Source organism: Coturnix japonica, chromosome 2, assembly GCF_001577835.2.
Source record: "Coturnix japonica isolate 7356 chromosome 2, Coturnix japonica 2.1, whole genome shotgun sequence".
Classification (NCBI taxonomy): Eukaryota; Metazoa; Chordata; class Aves; order Galliformes; family Phasianidae; genus Coturnix; species Coturnix japonica.
This window is the reverse complement of record NC_029517.1, coordinates 46,951,896-46,960,906: the sequence shown is the minus strand read 5'-3', so window position 1 is coordinate 46,960,906 and position 9,011 is coordinate 46,951,896.

The window sequence follows — 9,011 nt, the reverse complement described above, 5'->3', positions numbered from 1 at the left end:
ATGAGGGAATGGGGTCGCGGGGAACGGGGCCATAGGGATGTAATGATATGTAATCCAAACTGAGGAGGAGACTATTGATTATGTATACTGCTTAACTTTCTGTAACACACTTTTCTCTTTACGGTGTGCAAGTTTGGAGAGCTATCTCTGCACCGCGGCTGCGGCGACGCTGGAATAAACATACCTGCTTTATAACCCATCTCTGGATATAGGTTTGTTCCCGAGTCAATTTGGCACCCCAGATGGGACCCTCTCTGTTCGGCTGCAGGACCAGCTGAGAAGGGGGGACGCCTTTGGCGCCCCGAGATTTCTCGGAAGGACTCCCCTCCCTCATCTGATCACTGCAGGAGACAGACAAGAACCATCTATCGGCGGACCGGTATGTGAAATGGGGGACCCGTAAGTCGTGAGGAGACGTCCATACGCAGGGCACAGTGGAGTCGGCGTGCTCCCCCCAGGGATGAGTGAGCTCACAGATCTGGTTGGTTGCCGGCTGGGGTAGGAAAACTCCTTGGGAGTTCCTACAAAGGGCAGTAAGTCGTACGCATGGTAAAAGAGCTATTGCTCACATTCAGGTGATTGCTAATTGGGCAGAGCTTGTCTGCTCTCTGGTACAGGGTGATTTGGGTAATCCTGGGATAATTGGTATCGTACAGTGCTGTCTATATAGGTGACCTAAGTCAACAACTAGCACCGGTGTTCTTAACATCTTTGGTTAAGCTTAACAAATGATATATTGTAATTGTGTTTGAATTGTCGTGTGAGTGTGGTGTGAGTGAGACGCAGCACAGCTGCGGGGCGAGTGTGGAGTCCCGACCCGCGGTTCCGTCCTCCGCGAGGGAAACGGCCGGGGACGGACGAAGCGAAAGTTGTCTCAATACTTGTTTGTCTTTGTTTTAATACATGTTTATTTTGTATTATTAATTACTGGTTGTTGTAAAGTATGTGGTCATAAGTCATAACAATGCTGTTGTGTCAGAAGTGGTTTTACTTATAAAAGAATACGGTGGTTTATATTAAGTTACGATGGGAAAATCACAGAGCAAAGAGGTCCCTGCGCGCTCACCCCTGACATGTATACTGGCACATTGGCGAGATATCGCTGGGGAACCAGGAGGAACCCTGAGCCGAAAAAAATCCTGATTAAATATTGTAATCAGTGGTGGTTGATGTATAAGCTAGAGGACAGGGACAATGAACATATAGAGGAATGTCTGTGTGGAATGAGCATCAAGCCATTTATGTGATACTGTGTTCTGCCTGCGAAGAGGTGTAAGGGAGGTGGGTCAGTCAGTGCTGGCTCTGTGGCGAGAGGTTTATAACTGAATGATATGGATTGCTAAGGGAAAGTTATAAGGTAGTAAGGGTGTTTATGGAAACTGAAGAACTGTGTTGCTTGATTTGTGGGTAGCTTAACCTATATCTGTAACACACTTTTCTCTTTACGGTGTGCAAGTTTGGAGGAGCTATCCCCCTTGCACCCGGCGCTGCGCAACGCTGGAATAAACATACCTGCTTTATAACCCATCTCTGGATTATAGAGTTTGATTCCGCAAGTCAGATGTATAAAAATAGGTAGCGAAGATAAGCTACAGATCATTGACAGCAATGGCTTTGGAAAAAACAAAACAACAACAACAACAACAAAACAAAACAAAAAAACCCCACTAACTTTCATGTCTAGAAAGGTTTTAAAATACTCTCATAATATAGGCATTATTGAAATATTTGCTTCATATGTGCAACCCAGTAGCTTATCTTCTTTATTTCTCGTAACTTAGTTTTAGGCAGGCCTCCCTGCTATTGCAGCACACAGCAGCATTTCTGATCAGTGACAGGAACAGTCAATTATTTTGGCCTGTCCTGCAAGCTTTTCAGGTCACTAATGGTAAAGAACTCAGCTCTCCTTATGACCTCTTCCTCTCTGACCATCACTCAGCTTCATATGCTTACTCCAAGAACACAGTTCACAAGATCCACGGCTAAAAGAAAGGTATTTAAAGATTTTACTGAGACTATTGCCACACATTATGGAATTTGTTCCTTAGAAATTCACCCCACTCTAGATGCTTGCTTAATAAAACATGCAAACAATGGATATTGAAGAAAAGAGGACATGAAACCAAAAGTTAATAGGCACAGGCTCTCTTGGCTTTTAAACCAGGACTGAAAAGTTCTTAATAAAAACAAACTCCCCTGTTGCAGCTGTTCATGATTCAGATCCTGAGCTTTCTCTTCCTTTTACGCAGGCCATACAATAGAGGGAAGCTAAGAGGCAAAGTCCAGGGTTGTTAGTAACTGTAAGCATCCCATTTTGTTTAGTATCCTGTTCCACATAGCCCAAGTACTAAACAGTACCCATCTTAAAGTGGAGGCACTTCATTTCATGTGAAACTGGAAATTACTGTTCTTTCCAAACGGCTATTTTTAGCCTGTACTGAAGACCTGACAGTTTGCACTTTCTCCAGAGGAGAAGATGCCTGAACAAGTAAGAACTAGTAGGGATTACGAGGCAGCTGGGTTGAAGTGCCCTGTGTGAGCAAACTTGTCAGCACAGCACAGCAGGCTCAGGAAGCAGGCACAAGCAGCTGCACCCATGCTGCATCCAGCCTTCAAGGTACCCTTCCTTGTCCAGTACAGGCTCAAGCTGCTGCAGAGCAAAGCTCCTGAAATATGTCCCCACACCATCCCCACCCCTCTCTCTAGCATCTGTCCTGCTAGTCTAACATCACTTAACACCAGCAGACTGAGTTCCCCAACATGGGGAACATATGCACTCATTTCTGTTTTGTTTCTATAATCACTCAATCAGAAGAGATCTTTCTTGTTTATATTTTTATATGCTTTAATAGTAAGCAGATGTTTCATCAACACTGCTAGCAAGGCAGCATTTCTTGCAGTTAGAGACTGTTCAGTGGTTACAGAACAGTGCAACTGCCCGTTCTCAAGGGGAATGTTTCCACTTGGGCCTAATTCAGACCTAATCCTACCTAAACCTTGTGGTGCTTTGTAGTTTTTATATAGCTGTAACATATATAAATTAGAAGTACTGATCCACGGACCGTGATTATGGAGAATTTATCTGTATTTATATAGCTGACAAAAATTATACATCATTTCCTCAGGAGTTTATCTTTTTTAAACACAATTGAAGGAGAATTGTTCAGAGGCACAAAAGGCAGAAAAGGCTTTACTGCATAAGGACTTGTTTGAAAACTACCACAACACTTCAAATTTAGCCCAGATCTTAACTCTCTCAGTCTTTGAATGGGCTTGGACACCTGAACAGTGGTGGGTTTTTTTGTGGTTTTTTTTTTTTTGTTTTTTTTTTTTTAAATAAAATCTTAATTTTTGTTTTGGAAAGTGATTTCTAGCAGGTAAGGAGAACAGTGTAACAGCGAGCATTCCCATATTTTGAAAGAAGCGTTGCTAGAAGTGTGAGTTGCTAGGAAGGTTTTCCTCTCACCTTGGTGAAAGTGCAAGTATGGATATATCTATCTTATAGCTTATGGCTGTAAAACAGCTTCTTTTGGATCATGAATTAGCACATCCTTCAGGTCCGCTGAAATAAAGCTATTTTAACAAAGCTCTATTTTATTATCTGTCACAGAAGAGTCCTTAGCCCCGTTTTGCTGCAGATTCCTTATATAAAATAGTGCTTCCTTAACCCACAGCAAGAGCTGCAATTTTCCATTGCAAAGCTTTTCACAGCAGTCCTGGCTCCAGGTATTGCCAGGTTCCCTGTGCCAGTCCTCCCTACAGCTTGGCTATATCTGCATAAAGTCATGCAGTTCTGCCACAAGCTGATCTGCCTTCAAAATGTCTCTATTTTAGAAAGATTTTTTTATTATTTTTCTTTTAAAGAGCAACAAAGGCAGGTTTACAACATGGCTATAGATGAAAATACGCTTGCAGACAGAAGAGTAAGAGCAGCTTGCAATGAGGTGTGGCACTATTTATGTCACTCTGCCACTGAAAATGATGCTGTCAAACTGTGACCCCAAAGACTCGAGAAGAGGGGGCGCTACCAAGTAATCCACTGAGATAATCATGTATGTATCATATATCATATATGAATCATATATCACCTTCAGATAGGGCTTGATTTGGATCCAAACCAGATAGCTTCCAACAGGCATTCTGGAATGGCAACTGCATGCCTAACACCAAAATCATTACTCTAGTAATGCTAGCCCTTTAAAACCTGAGCAACCTAGACATATCCATCAGAAAGTGAGAAACACTCAGACCTTTCATTCGTATTCACAGTATGTAGCAGTTTCTTGATTTCTAAGGCAATCTTCCATACAGGAAAGCATTTTGCTGTTTCCATTTTCATCATTCCACAAACCCACTACCAAAATAATCTAAAGTTTAGGTGGATATTAACATAAAAACAATATGTTTGTATATAAATTTGTAAGTGGACAAAAGAATTTCTGCATAAGGTGAAAGCAATGCTTGCTTTGAACATAAAAACTAACATTCTCCTTCTGCACTTTGCACTGTACTGCTGAACAGTATAAAGAGAATCTGTTCTGGCATCTATTCCAGCTGCGCTCTTTCTGCTGTGCAGAGAAAATTTATAGTATGGTAACCTCTCCCTCTGTCTCTGCCTCCCTTAATCTTACAGAAAGATGAAACATATGTACATTTTTCATTTCATAACCCTGGCAAGGTGAAAAAACATTTCTTTTCAAGTTATTCCTGTTTTTTCTCAAATATAATACTACACAAAGAAAGCCAAAGTGCCTTAATTCCTCAAGCACTCCCACAGCTGCACCTAAGGCTCTGCTCGGCCAACACTGGGCTTTAAGCAACTATATCAAAACACTGCAATATCAAGTAAGGATGGTGAATTCATCAGTGTGAGTGTATTACATGAGAAGGCAACCTCTAGCTGCAACAAAAAATCCTACAGAAGCATCTTTCCCAAGAATTGCTGGATGCCTGTTTGAAGGAAGAAAGAAAAATAAAAAGGACAGATCTCCTAGAAGGAGTCCAGTGGAGGGCCATGAAAATGATTAAGGGCCTGGAGCATCTCCCATATCAGGAAAGGCTGAGAAGCTTGTCTGCTCAGCCTGGGGGAAAGACAACTGAGAGGGGATCTGATAAATTTTTATAAATACCTAAAGGGAGTTGGATGGCAAATGGATGAGGTCAGTTTCTTCTTGATGGTGTGTAGTGATATGGTAAGTCATAATGGCCTAAAACTTGAACATAGGAAGTTCTATATTAACATGTGGAAGAACTTTTTTACAATAAGGGTGATGGAGCACTGGAACAGGTTGCCCAGAAAGGTTGTGGAGTTTCCTTCTATGGAGATATTCAAGACCCATCTGGATGCCAACCTGTGTGACCCATTGCATAGTACCTGCTTTAACAAGGGGATGGGACTTAATGATCTCTTGAGGCCCCTTCCAACCCCTGCAGTTCTGTTGCATTCTTCAACAAGTCACAGCACTGCTGCTTATAATATAATCCATTCCTTCCAGAAAAAAGGGTACTGTACTTCCTTGTCTAATGCCTCAGGGAATAGTCGTGTTTGATACAAAAACTGAGGTGTGGTATTGCAGTTCTTATGATGTACATGTGAGAAGATATTGTGCATTTTCTCCTACATTGTTCTTTGTAGCCATCTCTGCAGTAAAGCAGATTCATTAGCAGAGACTTCAAAAGGCTCTTTATCACATAAAAAAAATCCCTTCCCCCAACCTTACTCTTGCTGTCTGTCAGCCTCGATGCTTCTGCAAAGTTTTTCCTCAAAACAAGTACTCCCATTATTTGCCATTGTTTTGTCTCTTACCTGCTCTATTTATTTTTGTCTGAGCAAAGGGTGGTTTAAATTCAGCTCTTGAGCAGTTAGACCCTATGGTGAACAGAATCACAGATACAGAGATTAAAGAAATAAAACCTTTATCCTAGCTCCCCTTAAAAGGTCAGCTTTCAAACGAATTACAAATGTCACAGATTTTTGTACTGCTCATTTTCAACCTGGTCATATTTTCAAAACTATATAAGAAATATTCTCAAAAAGATTTTCCCAGTGATGGATGATAAGGATTGTGCTTGCTTTTGAGGGATGTCTGATAAGTGAAGACCTGTCTGTGCAAAAGCGTTATGAAGATCCATGGATACAAAAACACATGCCCAGAAAATCCAATTTCAGTTGCCAACAATGCTACTTGGCCTCAGAAACTGACCTCTGCACCACTGTGTCCAGGAATATACACCAATCTGGACATAGGAGATGTGAGCTACAGAAAGCAGTAACACGCACAACAACCCATAAGACACTTCAGAAGGAGTCCTAGAAAATTCAGAAGACACCTGCCCTTCACAGCTCTAGAGGATGCTTCCAGTATGAAGTCACTGCACTCTACCTCCCTGCAATGACTGGTAGCCTTAAAAAGAACTTCTTTCCAAATGCTGTTACCACAATAAGACTATGCTTGAGCTAGACTAACTACTGCAAGGAATAAAAGTCAGCTGCCTTGCCTAAACAAGAGCCTGTGGAAGGATTCCTTTCCTTCCCTGTAAGAGGCAGGACAACCTCTGGCAGTAGTCTGCCCAACTTAGAGGCAGGCTTTAAACTGAAGGACTTGGGGAGTGGGGTCCAAAACAGCAATGTTCGCAACATTCATGTACACGCATACACATTTTGAATGTAATGCTTTGATTCTTTCTGCTAAGAAAGCAACAAAGCAGCAGTGATATTTATGGTTTAACCTTTTCTAATAACTCCACTGCTTCCTTTTCTCCGTCCATCGATATGTACTTTTTTATTATTACTTTGCTGATACACTTAGTATTACATCAGATGGAACACAGATGACTACCAATACATATGGTCCAGAAACTTACCCTTCACTTCCTCTGTATGTTTTTTAGAACCACGTTTCCATGTGCATGGTTTCAGGTCATGTTAGTTAAACATTTGTTTGCATATCTCAGCAATATTCCCTACCAAATGAAGATGCGCCACAGCCACTCATCGATTTTCCCTTTGGTTATAATTAGGACAAAGCTTACCATGTTATCATCCTTTGAATATCTAGACAGCTTCAAAGGCCAAACAATTGTTTTTTTCTGGAATTGTTTATCTCCAAATTAAAATTAAATCATTAAGTAATATCTAAGGGGGAACCGAGTATCACTAACATCAGGGCAAACAACATTTTCACTATTCTTTTAAAAGAAAAAAACATAAATTACTGAAAACGAAACTTTGTGTTAAGGAAAGCCTTTACAAAAAATAGCTTAGGATGTATAAAGATGCTGTAACAGGACTTTATACAAGTAATTGCTCCTTTTTGCTACTTATCTTAAAACCCATTTTCCAACACAAACTGAAAAGAAACGTGGTCAGAAAATGCTATATATTTATTAAAAAAAAAAAAAAAATGCACGTCACATCCCATTTCTACCATGCCATACTCCATGTACTGCCATCCATCATCTACTGATACACACCATGCCCATATGCAGATAGACCTATCCTACAGTTCATTCTTCAGTAGCAGTATTGAGATCTCTACCACTTAATATATACAACAGCACAGCACCAAGATGCACTCAAAAAATAAACTGTACACAAATATACAACAAATAGAAATGCTACCTACAGTATTTCTGTCAAGCATTGTCTATTACGTAGGACAATCAAGTTCAGTTCCTAGGGGTTTCAACTGAAAAATGCTACCTCAAGCTTCCTCTGGTCCATAAAATTGAAACTTAGAAATACTGATAGGGTAGGGCTTATCAGCAATATCTCTCAGTATACAAAGAGAATGAATCCAAGAGATAAACGTAAACAAAACAGAACAGCAATGGGAAGCTGAGAAGGAAGGAGAAAACAGGAACTCAGAAAAGCAAAACTCATGTTCCAGGCAAGGCAGGCAAGCTGAGACATATAGGTTCTTCGTGAACAGCTGAAAATACAGTCCATTCCTCAGAGCAGTAGGGGTAACCAGTAGTGCCCCAAGCTCCACTCAGCATTGTTCAGAATGGAAGAGGGACATTTCAAAAGGGCTGTGCACTTGTCACTGAGGAATGCATAGTTTCTAAAGCATCTGTAATCTTCATGGGATAACATTTCTTCTCTGAAGATGAACTGAGGTTCTCCATCTGCACCCTCTGCTGCTTCCAAGTAAGAAAACCTCCAAATTTCAAGAGCTACTCGTATACTGGCTTCATGGCACTTGTCAGATACTCCCCAGTTACTCAACTTCCTCACATAGTCAGTGGCAGTGTCACATGTAAAATGGCATTCGACACACCTACTGCAGTGTATGGATCTCTCTTCTGGCATGGGCCAGAACTCCTAAACACAGTCAGAGCAAGTTTAATCCTACAGATAAACCAGACACATTTCTCTCACCTCCTTATTAGTAAACAGGAACATTACCTCCCATTTGATAACATATCTGTGTTTTTATCAAAAACTCCCCAGATGGCAGATGGACAATTTCTCTGTCCCTCAGACAGACTTAGACCACAATTCTTCCTACTCACCAGTAAGTGTCAAAAGTAAGAAGATTATTCAGGGCTTCACACACAGAATCACAGAATCACAGAATTGTAGGGGTTGGAAGGGGCCTCCAGAGATCAACGAGTCCAACCCCCCTGCCAAAGCAGGCTCCCTACACCACGTCACACAGGTAGGCGTCCTGGCGGGTCTTGAATATCTCCAGAGAAGGAGACTCCACCACCTCCCTGGGCAGCCTGTTCCAGTGCTCTGTCACACTCACATGTAAAGAAGTTCTTGTGCACATTAGTACGGAACTTCCTATGCTGTACTTTCATCCCATTACCCCTAGTCCTATCCCCACGCACTACTGAAAAGAGACCAGCCTCACCACTATGGCTCCCACACCTCAGGTATTTATAAACCTGGATCAAGTCCCCTCTCAGCCTTCTTTTCTCAAGGCTAAACAGACCCAATTCCCTAAGTCTCTCCTCATAGGGGAGATGCTCCAGGACCTTCACCAATCTTAGTGCCCTCTCGCTGG